Source organism: Corvus kubaryi, unplaced genomic scaffold (assembly GCF_017639235.1).
Source record: "Corvus kubaryi isolate FWS band 111438036 unplaced genomic scaffold, C.kubaryi_AGA036_p1.0 37382, whole genome shotgun sequence".
Classification (NCBI taxonomy): Eukaryota; Metazoa; Chordata; class Aves; order Passeriformes; family Corvidae; genus Corvus; species Corvus kubaryi.
This window is the reverse complement of record NW_024581124.1, coordinates 1,353,170-1,379,679: the sequence shown is the minus strand read 5'-3', so window position 1 is coordinate 1,379,679 and position 26,510 is coordinate 1,353,170. Positions and strand designations below refer to the sequence as shown.

General features: G+C 42.3%; 1 protein-coding gene across 11 annotated transcripts in view; it reads left to right on the top strand.

Moving 5' to 3' along the window:
• The window catches only part of ARVCF (ARVCF delta catenin family member), a 259,648-nt gene that overhangs the window by 134,136 nt on the left and 99,002 nt on the right, over nt 1-26,510 (top strand). The window lies entirely within an intron of this gene.

Here is a 26,510-nt window from a genome sequence, read left to right as displayed (position 1 = left end):
TGCTGATGTTTCCAGAAGCATTTGGAATGACAGGAGACTAGTGAGCCAAGTGCAGGAGGATCATTGCTGGGGAAATACTCCCTGTGAAATTTCCAGATTTTAAGGGAACAGAAAGAGTATTTTTGTCATCGTTTAAATGTGACAGGTGCTAATCAAGTGGAGAAAGGTTAAGATTTTTTTTTTTCCCTGATCTTTCCTGGAATTGATGAGAGATTTCCATTCCCATAGGTTTGGAGAATTCCAATTCCCCTTTTCTTATCTGCCGTGATGTATTGTGGTGTTGATGCAGCAGTGAGGCACCTTAACTGCACCACGGCTTTTGGAATGTGGTTATTGGCATTGTTACTGCCCAGATTAATGTCTTTGTTTGTCTTTCTTGTGCTTGGAAGGTCTACAGAGAACAGTTAGAACCTCCTATGCCATTAGGCTTCCTGGGTTTGTTTATTTTTCTACAGAAAAAAAGTCTAAAAAAGGATCTTAGACTGTTTGCTTTGTCCACCCTCTCTCCACCTTCCATCTTGTATGCCTTGTTTTTATTAAACAGAAAAAATTAGTCAAAAAGTCCACACATTCTTAAGGGTAAAGCTCGTTTTGCTGCCGAGAGTCAGGGCAAGCTTTGGGGCCCATCATCAGGCTGAAGAAGGGTTCCATAGTGGCTTTTGTCCTGGGGAATCCTACTTCAGTGTGATTTTTGCAGAAAAGTCTGTTAGCTCAGCTGTGGAGAACGAATGTGGCATTCTGTGTGTTGCTGACTACCTCTGTGAGAATATCAGGACACAGTTATTCTCTGAAGTTTGGGATAAGTCAACCAAAAATTACTCTTTCCAGTGGGTGATGTGATTTTCAAGACTTCTCTGTGCAAAATCTGAAACGATAAAAGTATTAAGTCTGATGATTTGAATCTAGATTTTTTAGATAACAACGTAAAGAGGAAAAGCGTATTGGGACACCCCGTAATGTCTTGCCCTGTTCAGGGATCTAGACCTTGCCCCCTGTTCACTCCCCTTCATGTAATTGCTGAAGGCTCAGGGTATTTGCCTCTGGTGGAATCGTTTCAGCTGGGCATGTTCCTCACAAAGCAGAGACGAAACAGAGCTGTAGGAGGCTTTTTTTCTTTCCTTAGAAAGAAAGAAATTAATGACTTAGTTTCATTCCTCTCCCCTGTGGGCAGACAAGTGGACAGTCCTTGGGTAGCTTAAAGTCTCTGAACATTTTGACAAAGTAAATAATACGTGCCCTATGTGGGCTGAGAGCAGGCACTGTGCCAGAAGCACTTGTGGCTCCAGGACTGAAGATTGGACCTTTTGTGGTGTCTGTGTTGCCAGAAACAGTGAGGAGTCCAGGTGCTGATCCCTGTGTATTCAGTAGGTGGTAAGAGACATGGCAAATGAGACATACGTAGTCAACACTGCCCACAAAGTACAGCCAGTAGGAGTTTTTGCACCGTACATGGGACATCTGACATGTTTCTTCTGGATAGTAAAAAAATAAATGGGAGGAATTTGTAGATAAATGTGTGATGCTCCTGTTTAAAGCTTGTTGGAAACAATGTTAGGTTGCTGTTGTGACTACTTGTGGTTGCATTTCAGGTTTGAAAGCTCTCATTTGAATGCCATGGTGCCTCTGTCCTTTCCATTTTTCTAGTTGATCTGGTAGTATGTGTATGTCAGAGTGTCCATGGATATGGCTGTTTGTGCTGTCAGGTGTAGCCTGGAGTCCTTGGTTACCTGAGAGATCAAGCAGGCAGAACTGTGAATGCTGTAGAAACTGCAGGTGCACAGGCTCAGCCTGCCAGCACACCCTGCCAGTTCTGCTTTGGTTGTTGGGGAGCTCTTGCAGGCAACTTCCTCTGTTCCCAGGCTGATGTGAGGCATCTTCTCCCTGGAGCATTGCCCTCAGTGTTCCTCATCTGATGGCTTTCAGGAGAAAATGTGACCACTTGTAACTTACTGAGAGGATTGGTCTGTAGAGAAGGTTTGGACGAGAGGTTACTCCTCCTGAGTATCTTACCCCTGTGCTCTTTGTCACTAAAAACCCACTGGCAGCCCCTTATCTGCTGGTGCTGCATCATTTGATTAGTGCAAGACATCTTCAGGGGGGCTGTCTCAAGGTTGTGTGATGAAGTGATGTTTCTGAAAGTCTGAGGAAGATGGAGTTATTTGAATAGAAACTCTATAAATCTTCCTGGGTTGCACTGAGCTTACTGATTGGTGCATCTCAAGCTTGCATTGCTGTCCATAATGTACCTAATGTTCCAAAAAGTGAAGATAAAAAAAATCTGTGCAAGTTTAAGCAGCTTTCAGTGTCTGAACTGCTCACTGTCAAATTTGCACCACGTCCTATCAATTTTCCTGCTCAGTGGTGCCATGAGAATGGCCACACCAAGAAGGGAGTCATTACTCACCTGAAAAGCTCTTCTAAAAGTTGATTTGTAACTGGAAAAGTTGCTCTTAAAGAGGGGGAAGGAAGGAGAGAGAAATACCAAATGCTGTCAGCTGGTTGCAAGCAGAAGGCTTTATTTACTTTAGATAAGCCCCTTTTCTGTCTATTGCATAATTTCTGTCATAATCTTGTTTGCTTATTTTAAAAAAAACCGAAACAAAATGCAAAATTAACATTAAAATGAGGTGGCTTTAGTGAGTAGTTTTCTCCCAGGGATGATATTCTAGATTACTTCGAAGATGTGTCCTCAATATTGAATTTTGGGTCTGTATAGTAAACTTTATTGATTGTTTGAAATGGATTGGTTGGGTGCTGTTCTCTGGGTAAAGCACGTCAGCTTTATACAAATTCTAATGCTCTTGGCTAGGACTGAATGGAAGTTACTCGAGTGAGAATTTCCCAATGACACTAGAGGCTGAAAATTGGCATTGTGCAATAAGCCCGGTTACAATGAAGCAGCTTTACTGGAATACAACAAAAAGACTATGTTCTTAGTTCAGAAAAAAACCAGGCAGATTTGATTGTTTTACATAGGTGATTCAGAAGCTCAAACTTCCTTTTTTGCAAAAAGCTATTAAAGTATCCTTTTGAAATCACTGCAATGAATAATTCTTACACTGCATTCACAGTTATCCCAATGAGCACGTACCAACTAAACCCACATATTTAAAATTCCTGCATCAGTGCTATTTCTGCAGTAATGAGAACCTGGACTTGCTGGATCGGACAGACTTCATCTGTACAAAAGATAAACGGTAAGCAAAGAAGAAGCTGGGAAGAAATTTTAGTAAGACACAGGAAGAAATATTAGGAGATAACTGGAAAATTGATCTTGCCTGTTTTGTAATCAAAGCCATGTAGGAGTTAGTAGGAAGAAACAAATCAGGTACGCAGGACAATGCAGCAGTTGGGATGGAGTGTTTTGGTTCAAGACAAAATTTGAAAGAAATGGGAATTCTTCAGGGAAGATAAATTTGGTGAGTATATACTGTTCATTTCCCCATCTCACCTGAGGGTGAAGAGAGAGAATTCAATATCCAGTACTGGTGCTTGGCCCACAAAAATTGACAGGGTTGGCAGATGTACAGGGCCCAGTTCTGGGCCGCTAATAATTTGCTCTGACTTGTGTTTTGCTGGCTTTTACCATTCTTACATTTCCAAAGTTCTTATCAGCTGTTGATGCTGCATTCTGGTTTTAATCTTTACATTTAGCATCAGTTGCCATGTGGAATCGTCTGATTTACTCCGATCAGAATGCTCTGGTTGTGTCTTTATAGATTATGTGCCTGTAAACTTCTTGTAATCTTTAAAGAAGTCATAGATAGCTCATTTTACTTTAAAATATACATATCTGATTTTCAAGTGTTTGAGAGCAGTAGTAAAATATGTCTTCTGTGAGTAAATTATCTACAGGTTCTGGGGTTTTTAAATTTTTTTTTAGTGTAGTGAAGAACAGTGTGTGGTTTTGGCTTCGGTGATTTGCTGTCAGGTCCTTTGCTTTTTTTTATTATATTAATTTTTTAATGTATTTCCTGATTTGATTTTGTCTTGGCTGATGCTGATGGATCCTTGTGTTTTCCTGCATCCAGCTCCGATTACTGAGCAAGCACAAATGATAGCGGGATTCCCTGCTGTCACCAGGCTTTCTTCTATCAAGCTGACCTTCTCTGGAGAAAATATCCCTTCTTGCTAGATGATAAATAGTTTTGCAAGAGCTCATCTGCTGCTTCATGACCAACCCCTTCTGCTACTGCTGAAATCTGAAAAACATCTGAAAACTAACCTCTGTTCACATGACCATCACACAGTGTTTTCATTAATTATGTGCCACTATGAAGTTAAGTCCTGGAACTGGTGATCCGTGAGAAATGGTGTGTTCAGAAGAATGTTATTTTGTTAGCCTGATGGTTTGGTATTTGCCTTGCTTAGAGGCTGGCTTCATTCCTTTTCTCCCTGTCCAGTTCAAGTCACTCTGCTTTGGGCTGGCAAAAAAGTACTGCCATTAATAACCTCTGAAGGATTGTCTGAAAACTGCTTTTCTCTCAAATGGACTGCAGGAGAAGTTCTTCTGACAGTTCTGTTAGGGATGGGAAAGTTCAGAGCGTAAAGCACGTGTTTATTTCCAAACACATGGTGGGTCTCCCTGAGGCTGGAGCCATGAATCCTGTTTGTGGGAGCAGAAGGGGCATCTCCCTTGGCCTAGTGTGGGAGCAGCAAGGCTGCCCCCATGCTGTGAGCTTTGCAGCTGAGCTGCACATCTCTGCTTCTCCATGTGGTAAAAGTTTCCTTAGCCAGGAGACTCGCAGAAATGGTTGACTTCCTCTCTGCTTCTGAGACTTCTCATAAATGAATAGGACCCACTTCTGTTAAATTCTTTAACTTTTAAACATGTTTTTATTCCCCCTCGCCTCTTGTCTTCCTTCCCCAGAGGCAGCCCAAGTGTTTTAGAAACAACATAGTCAACTGGAGCTCATTGAATAATTCAACTGTTGCCTGAAGTGATAGGAAAAAGAGGACGACCCATTTAATAAATCAACCAGAGCTAAAAGCTCTGTGGTTTGTAAAAATGTTCATCTGCCCTCCCTTTGAACTACCGGAATTTCTCTTCTGAAGCATGGTGGTTTTTTTCCCTCTCGGTTGGATGTTCCCTGCTCTGGAAGGGAGCCTGATATACCTGCAGGTTATCCTTGCAAGTAGTTTCTGTTAAGCAGCTCTTTTCCAAAGAGTACTGGGGGTGTTGCTTCAGCAGCAAGAGACGCTCTGAACCATTCTGTCCATCCAGGTGTTCCTGGATAGCTTCCTCTCTCATGGTTGCTTCCCTAATATTCCTGCTGAGAGCTCCTAAAATATTCTGTCAAAGTCACTGCTGCGGCAGGAACTCCCCAAGAACTACCTGTGTCACCTCTGGGGTTCCTTGACCATTTTTAACCCAAGAAATTAAGGTATTTTGCTTTCTGAAGTGATGAAAAGTGACCTAGCCTTTTCATATATGCTTTTGTTTTTCCTTACATAAATAAGAATTCTCAAAGTGATCTTTATTTCTTACTTGTGCATTGTGCCTCTGTTACCTAAAACGGGTCTAAACGCAAGATGCTGTCTTTAAAGGACATTACTTAGAAATACCACTGTCTAGGGAAGTTAATAACCCTTTTGCTAAAGACATTCTTCTGTCTGTAGTCAGTGTCAGACTTTTTACTTAATCCCTTTGGACAGGCCCTTGCCAGTACATCAGCGTGTTACTGTATAAATTGCTTTTTCATTGTTGCTGTAATTGTAAAATAATCCCTCTACTATACCCACCCAATGATCACTGCATTATCTTTTTGCTGAGTTGCAACATTTCTATTTCTTGATGCCTGGTGGTGTCCTGCCTGTTGAAACGAGAGATGTTTATTAAATTGGCTTTTCAGTTGTGGTTCAGTTGAAGAACTGGCAGACTGATCAGTAGGAGAGACTTGCTACATGCCTTGAAACATCATCGACTCTCTTGTAGTTTACTGCTTTTTTTAATTTATTCTGGTGGTCCTTTCTTCAGTCTCTGTATTTGGGCTCATGGAAACCATATCAGGTTACTGAGCTTTGTGCTCCAGGGGCTGCTGGGGATGAATTTGTGAACACTGCTGTGCATAAATAAATGATCACTGGTTTGAAATCAGGGTCTGGGGAGAAATGATCTGTTTGCTTCTGTTTCCTGTTTTGACCAGAGAGCTGAATTAGCAGCTAAAATGTGTGCTGTGGTGTGTTAAACAGCATTGAATAGGAGGCTACAGAGATAATCCTGGGGGGAGGCCATTGAGGTTGGTACTGAGCCTGGACAGGCTTTGCTGTTCTCTTCTCAGTGCTGAGGTGGTGGCTTTTTCAGTGAAATTTTGTACCCTTTGAAGCATCCCAAACCTCTTCCTTAATTAAGAGGTAGATTGCAAGGTAACACTGGGCTTGATCTGAAAAACTTCTGGCTGTTTCTGTTTTCTGCTGTGTTTCTTATTTTGTAAGAGGTTGGATTGCTTTCTCTGTAGCTGAAAGACATTGCAACAAGAAGCTTCTTCCCCAGCCCTTCTCACAAGTGTATTCAAAATTAAATTTAAAAAACTCCCACTGGATGTTCTATTTTCTCTTGAAACACAATCAAATTCAGATGACCTACTCCAGACATAAGCTAGGGAGAGTGAATAGTATCTGGATTCTTGCGCTCTTGTCTTCTGTCCAAGCTGGGATCTGCTTGCATGCCTTGGTTGGTTTGCTACAGGCAGCCTGGGGTTCAAAAATTCCCCAGGTCCAGGAGTGAAGTTGACCTAAGTTTGAAGAGTTAAAAAATAAACCAAAGAAATGGGAGGCATCTCATGTCTCTTAATCTATTTTTGCACTTTACCCTTGAGAGAATTCTTTAAGATTTTGTTTTTGAAGCCTTTCTGTAGAACCACCAGAGTTATAAATAATTCATGTACTGAGCTTCCCTAAGAAGTGCAGATACCTTCTCAGTGGCAGGCGGTGGCACGGTCCTGTGCCACGTAAAGCCATTGTTGCAGAAGTCATTCTGACAAAGTTGGCAACATCCTGGCTCTATGATGGGGAAGGACTGGGGAAAGGATGAATTGTTGTGTAACAGAAAGCTAGAGATCATGTAGCCATGCTTGACAGGCTCTTCTTGGCTTAAACAACCCTTGCCTTTCCACAGATAAATTAGTATCTCACCCTCAACAAAATACTGTGACTTTGTTCAGGCAGGATGTACTAAATAAGGCAAACTGATACAGCAAGGATGTAGAATACTGGGCTTCTCTCAGGTAGTAGCTCTGAAGTAGAGCTCCTGTAAGCTTTCACTGGTCACATGGAGCAGTAGGAGCAAAGGGCCAGTGACTAGTCTTGAAGTGTTCAGTCTCTTGTATCTACCACCACGAGTGGTTTTGTAGCCCATTTCTTCTTCAGGAAGTTATTTTGGAATAAATATAGCTAATTTGAAGACATTTGAGTGTATTTTCCAAAGAGAGATGAGATACTTTCTGTTTTGGTTATGGTTTGAAGCACCATTTAAAACTAAGCCTGCCAGTTTTCACAGATCAGCTTTAATTTTATTTTCCCCATTTGCCATACCAACAGCAAGATAGATTATCAAACGTATGACCAGGCCAAGTCAATAAATTCTAAATGGATCCTAAATTATTTTCTGTCTGCCTCACACATTTTTATGAGGTTGTTGAAAGGCTGACTTGATGCGTGTTCAGATGAGCAGGGGAAATTAAATTGTTTTCCCCTTTCTTTCCTCTTCCCTCTCCATGACAGAGTGATGTGCCTTGGCTTGAAATTACAAAATGTCTTTTAAAGATCTCTGAAGTAGACAACAGAATTGGTCTCAATGGTCCTTTTTCAAAGGGATATCTGTAAATGCTTTTTTTTTTTCCTATTCAGAAACTGAAAAGTTGGTGGGGTTTTTTTTCCCCCATGAAACATTACTCTGCTACTGAAAGACTGTGCTTGCCTAATGGAAAATCCTTTATGTTAATACAGGACGAAACATCCAAGGTATATGATTTTCCTACTGTATCATTGTGATGCAGCCATGTTATTTTTGCAGTACCATGTTGAGGAATCAAGTACATCAGGAGGTGATGATGTGTTCTAGTGTGTGGTTTGCTCTTGGATGTGTCCAGCCAGAAGCTGGCCGCAGCACAAGCCCTGTGTCCTCTCATGCTGCTGGGTGCAGCCATGCATCTGCTTGGGTTGCTCCTGTGGAAACTGGTTCCAAAAGACTTTGCTCCATCTTTCATCGCCTCCATAGATCATGGTTGCATTGTTGACACTTTCCTGTGCATAGGAGATGAAATCTGTTTCCATAAGGTCTATTTGGTTATTATAAGCAAAGTAATAGGGTTGCGTTCTTTCCAGATACGCATCTGCTTACACTGGTGGGAGGAATACCAGGCATCAGGAGAATTTGAGGGCTTTTGAAAATGTTGCCCAATAAACTAGGAAAAGAGCTTAAAACTAATCAAGCTAGTAAAACTAGGGCTACCCAGTGATTTATTTCATTTACATCAAATTAGCTTTAAATCAGAGAAGTTTTATGGGTATCGTTTAACCACTACGTAATAACTTACTCCTAAAGGCACTCTTTTGACCAAGAAAATGGCTCTTGCTGTAGACACCTGGTCCTGGCCTATTAGTCTGTCAAAATGACTGCTCTTCTTGTGCTTGGCTGTTTGACAACCCAGGGAAATACTTGGACAGGTTTCTGTAGGTAACCCCTGACATCCTTCAAGTGCAAAAACGTTTTGTTTCAAAGCTCAGGATATATCTTCATGCTAAGGTAGTAAAGCAATTTGGATGGCTCAGCTGGAGAGCAGTTGCTGTGTGTTTGTGGGAGAAGGATGTGGCATTTTTAAGGAAGAAGGATGATGCTGCTGGAAGGCCAGCAGCTCTTTGGCTGCCTGCCCTGGAGCCTGCCAGCAGATCCTGTGGCACCAGCCAGCCTCACCAGCACAGCAGATGGACGGACCAACTCTGTGGTGAGCTGTGCAGTAACAAGGAATGATGGCCTATAGTGAACCTCATCTGTTGATTAATTAGCATGGAAATCAGCAGCAAGGGTGCAAAGAAGAAAAAATAGTTTTCCCCAGAAGGATCTCTATAAAGTGAATGAGCTGGTGAGCCACAAAAAGGACAGAAGAGGCTTTGTAAGAGAAGCATGTGTGTGTACGACAGACAGTCAAAATTGGTTGTAAGACTAGAAAATTTACAGAACGGTGTTCTGTTTTCCAGCTCACGTTCACATGACTGAGACACTTCTTAAGGATTTGGACTTGTTACAACGGGCCTGCTTTTCTTACTGTCCATGTGAAGAAATAGTAGGGTTCAAGATTTGACCTATGAGTGTATGTAGAGCTGGCTTCAGTTTGGAGACTAGAGAACTTTTTTTACTTTTCTGAGAAAAAGGTTTTTAAAAAGCACATAGATGATCTGCAAGAGCAGAAAATACTTGAGATGTTTATGTTAATGTTAAGATTGAACTGAGGGACTTCAATCCATTGGAAAAGGCTTTTCTCACCATGTAGGGAATAAGAAATACGTTTCTGAAATACTTAATCTACCTTTGTAGATAGGGAGTTTTCATTTGCTTGCCAACTAAAAGGTAAGAACTTCTCTAAGCTGGGTTGTTGTCTCCTTTGTAGTTTGCTTTTTGCCTTGCTTTGTTATTAGTCTATATTAAAGATTCCAAGAGATGATAGTGTTGATACTTCCCAGGAGGAAAGAAACTGCTATTAATACAGCAACTTCAGCAAAAATTTAGATTAGGCTTTGTGGAATTGGAACTGAGGCTCTACAAATAACCTGAACACTTACAGCTTGTAAAGCTTCTTGTAAAGAAGGTAAACATGTCTCTGCCTCTATTGATGGATGCCATTGGGGTAGTTTCTGTACATCCCTGTTCCTCAGGCTCTCTGCTAGGCCATTGAAAGAGTCAAGAATCCCACTTTGTCATCCTGTTCCCTATACATCTCTTAAAATGAGCAATCCCTAGGACACAATGCAAAGTATGCTAATAATAGCAGTGATGGACAGCAAGTTGCAGGACTAATAAGTGAGGTGGTTTATTTTGGCCCAGTGCCTTTGATTGAAAGGGGCTGGTAATAAAAACTCTGAGGCAGAGCTCCCGTGAATTGTGTTTGACAGTTGGAAAAGGTTGTTGTGAAAGGCGAGGAAGAAATGGCTCCTGCTCGTGGTCGAAGAGCTGGCTTTTCAGAGTCACAAAATGGGAGTCTGAGTGCTTCAGGCACATACTGAAGGATATGGATGTTGGGCATCAGGTGTAAGGTAGGGTGGGCAGTGAAGAACCAGAGACAGAAAATGCTGTTGGAAATACTGAAGGAGATTAGAACCACTGCAGAAATAGCTGCTGATGTTGAGAATTTAAGAAAATTGACTAGAATCCTTAGGGACTGTGCTTAGGGAAAGTTTAGCAAACACATAGAAATTTCAGCTGAGTTGTGGGGAAAAAAGTGTGAGGAGAAGAGGACAAGGTGTGGCCTACAGAGCCCTGGCCAGGCACATCGTGCCAGTGGACTTCAGCACTGTCAAGTTTTTTGCTTTGGTTGTTTAGCTCTTGGATGTTGGGATAGTCTCATTGCCATGAGAGGGAATTGCAGTCAGTGTTCATGGGAGTCCTGCAGTTTAAACTCCTGTAGAGTTAATCCTTCATGTTTGAGTTCAACAACATTTTGCATTTTAGCAGGAGCCTAAAGTGATGTGCAACATCTGTGTAGAGCATTGCTGAAATTCCTGATAAATGAGTTCCAGAGGCAACCTTCCATTTGTGGGACATTTCACAAAATCTGCCACACAGAAAGAATAAACTTTTTCACCTGGGCTCTTCAGTGGCCTGAAAAGTTAAAGAACCAGAGCCTTCTCTTCGAATGATGGAAGAGATGGGAGTCTGTTTGTCAGACACTGATGCACTTTAGACTTACTGCTGTTGGCTGACCACTGTGCTGTGTAAACTCAGGATTACTGGAGGCACTGAAGCACTGGGGAATAATCTCTTGACAGTCTGTGCCTCAGTTTCCTCTTCTATGAAATACATAGCTTTTAAAATGAATGCTGGTTATGAATTTCCCATTATGTGAAATAAAAGTGATTGTGAAGTGTAAAATACTGTTGGAAGGTGGTTGAATTATTTCAATTTATGTAACACAAATGAAAACAGGGCCTTTATTTCCTTGAGACATCTCCTGTAGTATTGGAGAGCTGGTGCTGTCCCTGCTTTTGTAGCAAGGTCACTTCTGTCAATACCATCCAGATGTGTATCCTCAGGGTTTGTCTAAACATGGTTTGCACTGCGTGGTGTTAATAGCTCTTACTCTGTCTCCCAGCAGGGTCCCACCCTTGTGCTTTCACCTCAGTGTTTATCCACTTTTGCTGCATTCACACTGCTTTCTGCCTTCCTCTGTTCATCTGTCTTGTTTCAACAATTTTGGGGAAATAAATCTTGCCTCCTTTCCTTCTATGGGAGAGAAAAATTAAAAAAAAAAAAGGATTAAGAATCCCTTTACAGAATGACAGTGAATAGGAGCAGACCTGAACATTTTTATCTCTGGGACTCTTTGTAGCAGCAGAGAAGCAGTGCAAATTTTTGAATAGGTAAAGCAGTGCAGGGTTAACTGTTCTAGAAGTCATCTTATATTAAGATATGTGTGGTATTCAAAATGGATTAGTCTAAATGGAGAGGAGCAGGGGCTCGGGGCTCTGTTCGTACTCTGTGCACGGTGTCGCAGGAATGGCAGCACCTGGGTAGGTGCGCTCAGATATTGCAAGAGGGGAAGGTCAAGTGCCTGCTCTTAGATGACATTTTGTCATCCTTGCTCTTGCTTCTGTTGACAAGTATCAGGTGATTTTTAGTTAAGCTCAGGAAAAGGTTATGAAAGGTCCTTCCTCTTTGCTGCTGGGTGGAGAAGGGATGCTGTGGATGTGCAATGTGGAGGATGAATCCAAGCATGTTCTCTTCAAAATACAGAATGTGATACTGCTGTTGCTCAAGGCATCAGTACTGAAATCAGTGTAGGAGATAACTGCTTTGAGCCAGCATGGCCACATTCCAATCAAAACTACATTTTTTGCCTTATTGTGTTGGCCTGAGCAAGTCAAATGTTACCCAATTTTGTGACCCAGTTCTGTTTTGTGCCTCCGGGACAAGGTCTCTTGTATGCTTCTGTCTTTTCAATGTGTTTGTGAGAGTTCCAGAACCATTTCAGAGGTGGGGGAGAGCAGTATAGTACTCAAGAAGAAAAATAATAAAAGCTTCCAGTTGGTTTTTTTTTCCCCCCTCTCTGGCTTTTGTTTTCTTCTGATGTGTTTTTCCTTGCAGAAGCAATGTGTTCCTTCATTTGAACTGTTGCGCTGACGTGGATTTAGCAGAGCTGTGCCTGAGACATGTTGGTATGGATGATAGCTCAGTGAAGTTTCCTGATCAAAGGTGTCCTGCATCACCAAGTGTTCTGCTCAGGCTGAGCTTTCCATTTTAGGGTAGCTGCTGTGGTACTGACCTGAGTTAGACTGCTTGAGCTTCCTAAGAGATCTTAAAAATGAGGTGTGAAGAAATAGACTGAAAGTGAATCCCATGAGTTTGTGAAAAAGTATCTTTTGAAGGATAAGAATGGTTCCTGGGGTATAGGAGTGGGTGACAAGGGAAGAGCTTGACAGTACCCACTGCTGCTGATGCAGCACTCAGAGTGCAGCTGCCCAGCTGCAAAATGGGAAGCAAGCACATTTTTTCTCAGTTTTGCGAAGTGGCTGAGAATCTACGGCTTGACTGTAACGGAGTTGTAATTCAAAGATGCCCCTTGTCATTGTGGTTTATTTATCCTGGTTTATAACACTTAGTTGGGAAGTTTCTCTGCCTTGCAACATTTTGCTTGCCTGATACTTAATTGTGCCTTGGTTGTATGAGCCAGACTTGGCTCCTGACTAAAATGATGCCACATTCATTTAATAGAGTTGTGCTGGAGATGAATTTTCCTCTCAGTGCTAAATCTGGGACACAAGTCACATAGGTTCTGCTGGCCTGAACATAGGCTAAGCCCTTCACTGCAGGGTCAAAGTTCTGCGCACAACTGTGTGAGTGCAAAGAGCTGCCTCGTTTTTTTTTTTTTTCTTTCTTAATAACGCAGCTGCTCTAAACAGTGTGCCTACATAGCAGTTGGGAGGCAAAAAATTACAGACTGAGATGGTTGGCTTTTGTTTAATGTTTTTAATTGGCAGTTGGTGTGCTGTGTAAATTCACTCTGGCTGTCCTTACAATATTTGTGCAGATTTAAGTCTTTTTGCTTTCTCACACCCAAATTACTGTAATGTCTCAGAAGAGCCTATTGTTTCATATAGAATTTGCATACATTGTACAGTTGCACTTCTGTGGCTATGTTGCAATATAAGTTTTTGCCTCCTGTGTAAATCTTGAGATTAACAGCTCTGGTGCCTGCTGAAGTAATGATCTGCATCATTTCAGGTGCTCAGTGAACAGTCAGGAGGAAAGCATTTGGCAGTTGCTATACTGTTGCTACATGGAAAATCAGTTTCACTACTTTCAAATGCTTAAATTCATTATCAGCTTAAGAAGCTTTTCTTGCAGAAATTGAGAGGCTGGTTAATTACTTTGCTTTAATTTCAGTCACAAATGGTACATACTTGCCCCTTCCCAGGGCACAAGTGATTTCATGGCTAAGAACTGCAGTGCGAGGGAGGGCAATTAAAGGGAATTATTTCAATAAACAGTTTGTACTGAAGCCTTTGGCTCCCCACACCCACCCACCCTGACCACTGTTTGGAAATACTGGAGGAAAACACCACTCCCTCAGTAGGAACTCAAGTGTGGCTCTGGCTTTGTTTTGATTTGTTCCAGTTGTGTTTTGCCACTGGGAGTGTTGTTGTGATGGGCTTGTCCACCAAGTAGAAGGCTCCCAGACACGTTTGCCATTTCTGTTTTTCTCCAAGGCTCCACCTATTGCACTCCACCTGAAAATTAGTTCACTCCTCAGGAGTGGAAGAGAACAACAGTGTTTGAACTGCTAATACAGGCTCTTAGGGCAGTCCATATGCTGATTTCAATTACCATCTCCAAGAAAGGTGCCCCTCTTTGAGGAACACTTAATCGTATGCTAACAGCACCAGAAAAAGGTGTAGTTATCTTCTGAGCTATATAAATGCCAAACTGAAATGAAGCATAGAAAGGTGAAATGTACTTTTTCTTAAGGGAATCACAAGTGCTGTGCCTTTCTGAAAGGGAGTGGATGCAGGATTTAATTGAGGTCATGTGGGAGGTGCAGGTGCAATTCCTTGTGCCCTCTTAAAGGTGTGTTGCCCTTGTTTCCTAAGTGAGCTCTACTGTGTATTTCTAGAAATCTTGATTTTCAGAGGAGCAGTTGTTGCAGCTGTATGCAAAATAAAGAATTCAGAAGCAACAGGTGAGGAAAAGGAAAGTGGATTAATAATGAAACAATTTACCTGTTCTCTCTCATTGGGAATATTGTCCTTGTTCACACTGGAAGGTGACCTTTTTTCCTGAAACAAAATTGGAAAATTGGAGGTAAGCATCCCAAAAATCTACACAAAGGCCATAGAGGAACTAATGGTGGAAGAGACAGGAAGGTTTCATAAAGCTGTGCTGTACTGAGCTGTGGAGTGATGGAACATTCTCAAGGGGAGTCAGAGACTCAATAAAACTGGGTGAGGCTGTAGGGGACAGACCCCCAGTGGGCAGAAGGGTGGATAGGCTGAATGGGTGTCTTCTGTGTCCGATCTTGGCTAATGCTGAATGAGCTTATTATTTAGATGCTCATAACGAATTAGATAAACAGTGAAATAATTAACAAAGCAGGCACTTAAATGGTTATTGCATGGTTTAGAGCCGACTTTATTTAGATGAATGAGGTAGTTCATTCTACTATTAGCTGTGCCCTAGCAAAAAAGATTTTTTTTCCCCTTCTCTCGTTAATGATTAAACACCACAAACAGAAAACACACTGTGGCTTTTGCTGGAAAGACAGCACAATGGCCTGCTTCCTTTAGAGGGAGTTCATCAGCGATTCCCAGTGACTCACATGCAATGGGAAATTCTGAAAATACTGTCTTAGTTTTCTCAAATGTCAAAAAATTCTCAGGGTCTTTGATACAATAGAAGAGATCATCAAGTCATGAGATGCTGATATTTGACTTACTGTCTAATTAGATCATGTCTGTAGCACAGTATGCCAGGTACTGTTAAAGTACACTTACAAGTCTGTCTTCATTTTTGCCATTCTCTGAGCTGCTGTTTCTTTTTCCTCAACTAGTTTTTAGGCCCAAGTAATCAGTCAGCAGAGCTGCTTACACTGGAATGCTCATGGATTCTTCTTGTAACCCCTGGTCAGCTGTAGGACTCCAGATACCTCACACTCGATGACCGGGTCCTAAACTTTGGATCTTTCATTTTTTGCTGTACCTCCTAATCCCTTTCTGTGTTCTGTGGCTTTTATGGTTCTTACTCAGTACAGATAATTTAACAAGACGTGCAAGCTGTTTGCTTTAGCTTTCATTCTTTCACACACACCATGTGTAGCCCATTGCCTCTGCCAATGAAAAAGAAAAGCAGTTACCAGAGGTGTAGACCCCTGACCTCAGTTCTGCAGGTTTTCTCTTTTACCTGTTGAAGTACAGCATCCTGTCTGTGCAGGGCTCGGATCTTGTGAGAAGGTTCAAGGGCAGTCAGAGGGGTGATTCAGATTACTGCAGAAGCTGACTGAGTTTCTGATGCTCTAAGGTATGTCACAGATGTGATTTTTCCCTCCTTCTTTTCTTATTTTTTAAAGAACAAAGGGAGAAAGACTTAGACATTGACCATGACTGTGCAGACCAGTCCTGGGAGTGGTTGCTCTGTGTACTCTACGTCTGGCTTGATTTTCTTTTTAAAGGTGTTACCAGAGAGATAAAATGCAGCTGTCATACAAACCCTGCCTTGGGAGAACATTATTAGTAAATCCCTAGCTGTGAATTGTTCTTCAGAAATATCAGTCAAGGCAATTTTATTTCCCGGTCTTCTTTTGCATGGGGAGGGGGTGTGTTTTCATCTGGCCTTCCTTTACTAAACTATCCAGCCATTTGTTACTTCCATGGTCATCTGGCTATTTTTTTGCTAAGACTGTTACCTCCCACCATTCCCAGAACATCTCAAAAATCTGGAAGAGCAACTGGATGGAAAAAAGGCTTGTCATTTGTCATAGTGGACTTGGCTCCATCAGACAGCAAATTTCAGGCAGGAAGCAAGGCATTTAAGCACATTCCATAAAAATGTTTGATTTTACTTTTTCTTTGTGCTTTGATTATTTTTCTGTGTATATGAAATTGTCAGAAGGTTTTCTGGTATTTTCTCCTGAATTCCTATTGCAAACCTTTATGTTAAGGAAAAAAGATTGTGAATTTGAACAAAGATAGATATGCTGGTCTGTGTAGTCTATTCCAGTGCAGATTTTATACATTACAGTTGTTCTTGTATGAATTTTATTATTATTAATAAAAGTGGTTCCTCTCCAGAGTAATTGCTCTGCTTTATTAGTGGTTTAATTTTATTTCAAAAGGGCATTGTTTTTCCTTCAGGACTGTATTTGTGTCAGGAGTTACACTGAGAAGCTGTAGCTGTACCTTTCCTACAGTCAGCCTCCAGGTAATGTACAGCTACAAAGACATCAAGGACTCATCTGACAAGTTGTACTGGGAAAGTAAAAATCGGACTCAGAAACTTTTGGAGAGCTTTTGGTATATTTATATCTTGCTAGAAGTCATTAGCACTTCTTGTCTGGGGAGATATTTGCAGGAAGTTCCTTTTAACTCTGATGTGAAAAATCTTAGAAATACTCAAAATCTCAATCAAATGGCTTGGTTCCCCTGATGGCACAAATGTGGATTTATAGATAAATTAAAATGTAGCTGTGGCTTCTTCCCTGTTTACCAGACGCTAATTGGAGTATTCCCCCCTCCCTCTGTCTGATGCTTTCACGTTCTGGCAGTTGACCTGCAATAGCTCCTGGCCTGCTGGAGCAAGCTCCTCTGGAATACCTTCAGAGCAAGAGCTGTCTGGGAGGGTCTGAGCTGGTGCTTAATGGAGTGAGCGTGGGGCACTTCTGTTGCTGGTTGCCTTTCGGGCTCTGCTCAGCCATTCCCCAGAGCTGCTCTGCAGACATGAAAGAACAAATACGACATTTTTCAAAGAACCAGGCAGGAGTCATTGTGGATGTCATCTTTCACCACCAACTGAATTGTCTCTGCATGCAGATCTTACTTCAGCATGGACCTCATACAAGTGCCTCCTCCATCCTCAGTGTCCATGCTCCCAGTGTGAAGCTGACAGTACAAATCATGTCTTCACATCTTTTCACCTAGTCTGATTTATATAAAAAACAGCTAAAATTATGTTTGCAAATTAGTCCACTGGATAACAGTTACCTTGTATGACGGAAGACAGGATTTGATCTGGCATGCACTTTGTGTACTTGAAACCGTTTTTCCTAATCCTTTGATTAAAACCTTTGACTCCCCAGCTATTCTGCTGAGACTGAAAAATACTGCAATGTTTTAATATCTCTAGCTGGATTTTGCGTAATATTCCTGTTCTTTTTTCTTCAAAGCAAGCAATGAAGAAATGGAGGAAAAAGGAAAGCCCAACAGCTGGGTAGAGTTGATATGCTTGGATATTAATCATTAATGTCTTGCAGGTGGGAAGCAAATGTGCTATGAAGTCTTCTGTATCTGCATGCAGGGTAGCGAACCAAAATAAAGTGAAGTGCATGGAAAAGATCCCTTTGAGCCTGAATCCTTGAAGAGCAAAGAGGTGCCTTCAGGAACAGCTCAGTCTGTGTGCAGGGGGTTATTGAGGTTATGCTGATCTGATGTTGTGGGTAGTTACTGCTTCTTCAAATCCTTTCTGTAGGTTTATGCTGTATCAGAGTGGCTGGAAGCTGAACATGTATCATTTTTTGCTGTTACATTGCCTTTTACTAGCATCTGGAAGAGAAATACGTCCTCCTAAATAAAATGTCAAAGGACTTAATCACTGGGTGGGGCAGATACGCTGAATTAAAGAGGAGCAGTTCATTGCTTTAAGAGAGGTTTGCCATCTCTTGGAAAGACAAACTGCTGTACCTGGTGCTGTGTGGCATGTTGCAAATCTTTCAGAAACAGCTCTCCCAGACAGGCGGAGTCATCCCACCTTTTTCATTTGCAGTGTTCTAACCGCTGCGTTGTGAGCTAATGTTTTACACGGATCGCTTCAAAGTCTTGCTTGTCATATGCCCATTATAAAGTGAAAATATGCTTGCCAGACAGGTAGCATAGATCCTGCTGACTCTGTTTGCAGCCTGCCTTTCAGCAGATGTTATTCTCTGAAGGTAGCTTTAATTTTTGTTCCAGTTATTATGTATTTGTAAAGAAATTACTATTAACAAGGCCTCTGATTTAGGAATGTGATTTTATGCCTGTCTGCAGCCTCTTCTGCTGCTTACCAGCATGACCTGGTAGTGTCTTCCTCTGTAGGAAGCTGTTTTGAACATGTTGCCATCACACCTGTGTATATTGATAAATGTTTCTTTTATGATGTGCTTTAACCATTTCCTGCAGCAGAATTGACTCTTTGAAGTTGTACAGTTAGGCTGTCTTCAGCTTCATATTCTTGAGATTTTAAGCTCAAGAATCTCAAGCCTGTGCTAGCGTGTGTTTACAGGAGGGTAGTTGTAGGACTGCTCTCCCCACTCTGCTACTGCAGCCTGAGCACAGGCTGTATGGAATTAAATAATGGAATTATGGCTGCACCTGAGATGTTTCTGATGCTGTGAGAGCAGTTTCTGTCTGAATGACATCAAATGACTGGTTCTTGGGCTTGTTCAGCTTGCAGTAAGCAGTGTATTGTACTGGTGGTATGATAGTAAAATCTTGGAACACAGTATTTTAATACAGCTGAGATGCTCCTTTTCTACTGTAGACATCAACTTCAGACTATTTCTGAAAGGGAGCCAGGGTGACCAGCATCGCCTGCATCAGTGATGCTGTTGTTGCAGTCTGAGTTCACCACTGGGTATGGTAATTACAGTTGTTGATGTTCAGGTTTCTGAATCGGACTAAGTGGGTATTGTGTGTGTGAGGGAATGCTGAAATTGGAGACATGGACTAAATAAACATCAAAGGTCTCTGAATCTGCTAGAGAGGCTGCCATAATGACTGCTCATCCTCCCATACTCTGACAAAGGCTTTTCTGGCCTCTGCACTCTGTGGGTGCATCCAAGGGGTTTGGGAGAGGTGGCATTGCAGTGGAGGAGGAAAGTCTTGGTGAGTAAATTGTCTCTGTCAGGGATGAGGATGCACAACCTGAGCAGGCGTGTGCTTACAAAAGGGAGGTTGTAGGACTGCTCTGTCTCCTCTGCTACTACAGCTTGAGCTTACACATAGAGATCGGTGCAGGATGAGTGCTGGAGTACTAGGAATGACAGGAGTTGTGGTCCCTGCCAGCTGACACTGACATGTGATGAATAAAGTATCTCATTGAGAGATTAATAACATAAGAAAAATGATGTCATTGTACAGAGTTGTGCCAGATGTAGTCAGAATGCAAAAATACCTCTCCTGCACTGATGAAAGGGAGTGGGAGAGGATGTGGTGGATGTAAAGGTTAGTTTGGTAGTAGTGGCACCAGTTGCTAGGAACAGGTTGATGTAAGGAATGTAACCGTGTGTGAAAGGAACAACCAGCGTTACTGCAGGTGAGGGGCCAAGAGATGAACTGATGGCCTCAGATCAGCACTTTCCTTCTGTGCTTCTGCTATATACCACACTTGTGTCTGAAGTAAGAGCATGTGTTGGCTTTTTAAAAGTTTCTATGGATTGGAGATTTTAAATGCTTTTTCCATGGCTTCTCCCTTAGATGGATACACTGTGAATTTGATGAATACAAAAACACAGATTAGTATTTCAGATTGACTGAAGTGTTCTGATGAACCTCTGGGTAGTCATCACGCCTGACACCTTCCAGTAACAACAGGGCTCCAGTCTTAGAAGCACAGCAGAGCATATGGGGAACCAATTAATTCAGTAGATATTAATTAATAAACACATTTCCTCCGGGGAAAACCTTTTAGCACATCCTCTGTTTGGCCCAGGATTGCATGCACGCATGAATGGATAGCAAACATGCTTTCCTGAATTGTCACTTGTTATTTCTTGATGGGCTGGGGACTGCCTCCTCCAGACTACTGCTGCCAGGCTTTTGGGAGAGCAGACTGCAGCTAATGCTCGAGCTGTCTCTCAGCCACCAGCGTTCTCACACATAAATGATGTCAACACACGCCAGTTTCCACCCTGGCCCTGTGACTCTGAGCTGAGCCCGGCCAGCTCCCGGCAGTGTGAGGTCTCTTTGTTTGGCGCTCGCTTCATCCATGTGTGCATGTGGAATGATCAGCTCTGATACAGCTACTGGCTGTCCTGAGGCACAGATGTACCCTTGCAGAGCAGAGCTGCTGTGGGGTAGGCAGGGTATTGCAGAGCCTTTCTCTTCCAGTGCAGCAGCTGTGTTTGCATCCGTACATGGCCCCACACTGACGGAGCGGGGTAGGCTGGATAGTTAATGCACACTGTGGGGCAATTCAGCTGAGTTGCAAACCTCCATGAACTTGTGTTCTTTTAGAAATAATTCCATTGTTCTGTCATCAAGTTCATATTGCTCCAAGGCTAAGAACAGTGAACACTTGTGCTGTAGCATGGTCATTCATGATGAAGACTTTTAACATCTCTCCACCTGGTCCTGACAATTAATAAGTTCTCTTGTAAAACTTTCTTAGTAGAAGCGAGCTCCAGACGGTTTACAGAAGCTTTTTGCTGCTGACCATTGGAACTTGCTTGACTGCTAAACTGCAAAATGCTGCTTAATGTTGTAAGTTTTCACTGATGTTTTCTTCTGCTGTAGTGTGGCGGCAGGTGTGAAGGTAATGTTCTTGAAGCAGCTCACTCAGTGATTTGTTCTGAACTTGCCATTTTAACTGTGTAAAATTTCATGAGATTAATTATATGGATTTTTATTAAAATTTGCTTCTTTTCCTCCTGAGTATGAAAACAGAAACCTACTATGGGAGTGCAAGTCCCTGTGATGGAAAACCACATTCACTGCAGAACATGGCAGTGCTTTAGAATGGGCAGAGTGCTGAGGTGTGACCTTACCAGTAGAGGACTGGACCAGAAATGCTTGTTAGTCTACCTTTATGGTTTCTTACATTCTTAACATTACATGAAATACTCTCCAATAAAAAATGGTTTTATTTCTTGTGGTGCATGTGCAGATGTTGAAGTTGTGAAGAGGAGAAATTTCTTCATGAAAGTCTGTAAAGGATGCAGAGGCTTCTCTGATGATCTCTCTTCCTCTTAGAGAAGTTATGGGTATAAAATGCATGCTGAAAGAGTTTTATCAATGGTATCCTTAAAAAGAAGTAATATTTGAAATTTAAATATGCTACTTGAACTTCATGGGAGAAATAGTAAAGTGTCTCTTAAGTGCTCATTTGCTGCATGTATATATCACCTTTCAAAATGTTACCAGTCGTCTTCAGACACACGTGTAACCTTTCCTACTTGGTACTTGCAGCCTGTATCCTTAGCAGGGAAAAATACTAATCCCTGATGAGTGAGAGTGAAATGGTAGGTGAAGTCAGCAGAAATCTTTCTACCCAGTGAGCTGGCGGGGCAGGTTTGTAAGCCAGCAAACTGCAGTGCTTTGCAAAATATTATGGATCCAAAAGCACAATGAATTATGTCTACCAGATTCACAAAGCTAGGATTAAGAATAGCTGTAACGTCTGCTGCTGAGGGTATACAGAGCACATTATCTGGTCTATTTTCTGGGTTTCTAAACACATTTTAGATGTGTACTAAGAGCCTGTTATAATATATTTGGTGGCTTTTGTTAAATGAGTGATATGGTTACCCTTTGGTTTAATTTAATTTTCCAAATGGAGCTGTACTCAGTTTAAACTTCTTGGCAAAAATAGTTTTCTGTGGTTTTTCTCTAATCAGAGTTGCTGATGATTCCTTGTTGAGGAGTTGATTTAATTTCTGCATGTGTGAACTGATAAATGGTGGGAGGCTGTAAATGCTGATGTGTTTGGTCACTGTTGACGTAGATAATTGAATTAAGTGTAGAATCAGGCTAGTTTTCTGTCCGTGAGGTATGAAGTGTTCATGGTGTCGGACACAATTTGCTGTTCAGGATGGATATCTTTGTCTTCCACTCGGGTAGCTAGATGGGTACACTTGCTCTTCCTGACGTGCTGTCATCCCTTGTAAGCAAGATTTATTAATTTGGCTCCATCTTTGTGTTGTGTGGTTCTTGTGCTTCCCTGGTGTTCGTGGCTTGGGGCAGTATTCCTCCTCCCAGTCCTCAGCTCGTGTGCCAGAGCCATGAGCTGTCCTGCCCAGGGGCTGGAAGTGCTGGGGCTGGCACAGGAGCTTGTGGTGTGGGAGATGGGTTGTGATACATCTGGATCTGTGCTCTCTTCCTCTTTCTGTACTTCCCTAAATTAATTGCTTGCACGTCTTTGTGGGACAGTTCAGACACATTCTGTTCATGCTGAATGGATGCAGAAGTATCCCCAAGTCACACACAAGGCATTGTGCTGTTGCCTGAGTGTTCATTTGTGTCAAATCAAATACTGGGCTTGTGCTCAGGTTTCTTGTATTTTATAATCTCTTCCCTGTCAGTACAAGATACACATCTGATGAGAGCTTAGCAATAAAAACATAGTCTAGGCAAACCACATAAAAAGCCAAAGAACGACATTATGGTGTTTGGAAAGCCTTAATAAAGAATCTTAATATACTGCCATGTGTGGAGGGAGCTACTGTTCACCAAAAGATTTATACGGTGAACGAAAACAGTGTTAACAGGATGGAATTAAAGACTGAAATATTTCTTTCATACTTTCCCCCTCCTTCCCTTTTCCTGCCACTTTTTTTCATGGGAAAGCCACTGATTTGGCTTCCACATGACATTCTTCTCATTTATGGGTTCTCTCTCTTCTCATTTTTATCTGTCCTCCCCTTTTCCTGACGTGCTTTATTGTTTGGTTTTGCCCTCCCTGGATAGACTCCTGTATTTTGTAATGCTTTTCTCTTCTGCTCATCTTTTTCTGGTGGTCTTCAGGCTCCAGCGTCACTTTTGCAACTGTTTGCCAAGCTTACCCTCTTCCATTCATATGTTTATCTGTTGCTAACTGTTGTACTCCCTGATTTAGCAAGCTGAGGTGTGGAATATTACAGATTTCTGTCAGATGACTTTATTTGTTAACAACTTGTTAATGTCATTATGAGTGATGGGTTAGTCCAGGTCAGCAAACCTGACTTGTGGGTTCAGCAGCACTTTTTTGGAGATGTTTTTTGCTGCTGGGGACTCTGGGGAGGAATTAAAAGACACTGTCTTGGGAAAAAACTAAGCCCACAAGCTGAAAACCAAAGTAAGATGAACCCTGCTGGTGTGTGTTTCTGAGAATATTCCCAGTGCTGTGCTCAGGGTGAGTCCTGGAGGCAGGAACAGTGTTTCTAGCAGGGTGCTCATTGTGGGTGGTGGACTTGCTGCTGCTAAATTTGTAGTGATTGAGTCTGTCCTACTGTTTAAAAAAAGGTGGGTGGGATGACTGTTTATCTTTGATTCCTTGTGAAGAATTGGAGGAAAAATAAAACAGCTTCATTTGAACTTTGGGAAGGACAGCTGTGTGTATAGATGATCCCAGGACAGCTAATGCTTTATGGAGGACTTTGGTTTATTTCTGCCAAAATTTTAATAGAGGAGATGGGTCATAGGAAAGCCTATAAAGGACAGAAGGCAAGACTGGGTACCTGGGTATTCTACCAGAACAGGTGAAAACGGCATGCCCTGCACAGGCCTGATATACAAAGGGAGTCTAACACAGGAGGATCGTTTGTGTGAAAGGGAGGCAGTCACTGCTACCAGTGTGCATGTAGGGATTTAGGCACTTTGAACCGTTCTGGCCAGGGTGTGAGCAAACTGGCTGGGAGTTTACTAAGGCACTGTCTCCTATTTGCAGCCTCATTTTGGCAGGGCTTCTCTGGAAAAATTAAAGATTCTGTTTTCTGGCATAAAACCGCAACAAGGAGTGGGAGGGAAGTGCAGCTGTCCTGTCCCTAGGTTCAAACAGCTTGTCTTGCCAACTGCAGAGAAATGCAGCATTCAAAGCATGAGTTTAGTTTTCTGACTGATGGTTGTTAATAGCAAGTCCTTGGTTTCATCCTGTATGATCTCTTGTTTTTATCTGTGTGTGTTTAATTGAGAAATGGCTCTCTCAAAAGCCCTCTGAGAACCTGTTTAAAAGTGATTTAGACTGTAGACTCTTGGGCTGCATCTTGTCTTAGTCTTCATCATATTTGAATTCCATTGTGAAGTCCCAAACAAAAGCATATCAGAAATAATAATAATAAAGGTACTATGTAAATAATTGAGTGCTTGACAAATGTGATAGGATTTTACAATTCAAGTGCTTTAATCCAGAAAAGCTGGCTTTATACACAGTGCCAGTAGGAGCAAGTGGTCATAGAAAGATGTCTATTTTCAGCAAGTGTGTGGAACCATTAGCCAGAGCTGATGACAAATGGAAAAAGCCAAACACACTTAACTAAGAAATTGAGAGCTATTTTACTTTGCTGGTGAAGGTATTTACCTGTGGGCAAGTGACTTCCACCTTATCTTAAATGACTTTTTCCTTTTTGAGATTCATGCTCGTCATGCAGTAATAGCAGTCCTTGCTGAATGGCCTGACTGTCGATATTGAGCGCTCTTATTATAAACTGAATGGAGCCAGTGGTTTCCCATTAATTTTCCTGGTGACAGTGCCTGGATAAATGGTGCTCATGTCTTCTCTTTTCCCCTTCAGTCGCTGGTTGCTGCTACACACAGCTATTTCAGTTATGCTGGCACTACAGGTTTTTGGGAGCTGTGCTGTAGACAGCAAGGGCTGGGGAACAGGACAGACAGTCCTTCTGGGTGATGGTGGTTTCCTCAGTTGGCTGAGAAATGTCCACAGTGCTCTGGTTTGCATTGACCTTACCTGAAGTACTGCTTGACAGCTGAGAAGGGGCTTCACCCTTGCTCGCTGGTGGGAGGAGAAGGAACTCCTTAGGCCAAAAGATGAACAGGCATCATTAGCCCCTTCTGTGGCTTACAAAAATCTCTTCATTTCATTTAAGTATAGTTTGCTGAGGGCAGGCTGGGGGGATGATGGGGAATTCCTTTACGAGCCTTAAATAATTTATTCTTAGCCTGAAAAATCTTCAGAGCATTGCAGCAGACAGGTAGGACCAGTTGTGTGCATGCACGTGAGCACCTCTCCATTATCAGGTTTATGAGTAAATAGGAACCTTTCTTAAAAATAATTAGGTCTAACCTGCTAAGCAGCAAAGTTTTACCATGTGTCGCGGGTTCGGTTTGTTCCCGGGCGGAAACACCAATTTAGTGTAGTGGTTTGGTCCAAAATACTCATTACTGTTTATCTGCTGTGAGATAAGAATTAGGAGAAATGCAAAACAGGCACTAAACTTGAAAGAATATAAAGAAGTTTATTAACAGACCTAAAAGAAGGAAAAAAAAAATCATACCACCTTCAGAACTCTCCTCCTCCCCCCACCTTCCTCCCTTCTCCCACTGACAATGCTCAAAGACAACCCTTAAGATGTTCAGTCTATTTACCACTTCCATAATAACCTTGTTCAGTCCATTTAGAAAGAGAAGTCTCTTCTTGCTCATGCTATGAAAACATTATCACAACGAGACAGCCGCCCACTTCCAAATATCGTTCAGTCCATTTAGGAAGAGAAGTCTCTCTGCCTGCGTGTGAGTCCTTTCCCCCGACTTGCAGCTTTTCCCGCAACTGCTTTCGAGGGTCCACTCTTGAAGTTTTTTGGGGTATAATTTTAAGGTTGAGCCGTTCAGAAACAAAAACAGAGGCCCTTCTCCTTCCCTGGGAGCAAAGGGTCTTCATCATCTTCATCTTTAGGACTATCTCTGGGAGCATCTCTACGGACTGAGGTTTTCTCCTTTCCCGTTCGGAGCAAAAGTCCTCATCTGGTCCATCTCTCCCTGTCCAAACTTCTCATGAAATTACAGCTGCGTCAGCATCTGCCTATCTCAGCGCAGGTGCTTTTGCTCACGAGTTGAACACTCCACCCCCCATATCTTCATGAAATTACAACGGGATACTCTGATATATCATAGCTTCACAACAGAATTTCAGCTTTAAGCATCTCCTCTCTCTCTTCCCTCAGGTTTTCAGCTCTTCACAGCAATAAAAGGGTTACTCTCACCTCGGCCTTGCAGCTTTACAGCTGGAATGTTGAATTTTTTCTTATCGCAGTGGAGAGGGGGGAGAGCCGAGCTGCTCCGGCTGCCCACGGCAAGGCAGTGGGGGGGGGGGGTTCCACGGCTGGAACAGGTCCATGGCTCCAGGATGGCCGTGGCCCGGCCCGGCCTGGCCCAAGCAGGGCCTGGCCGGGCCCGCTGGCCCCCACACG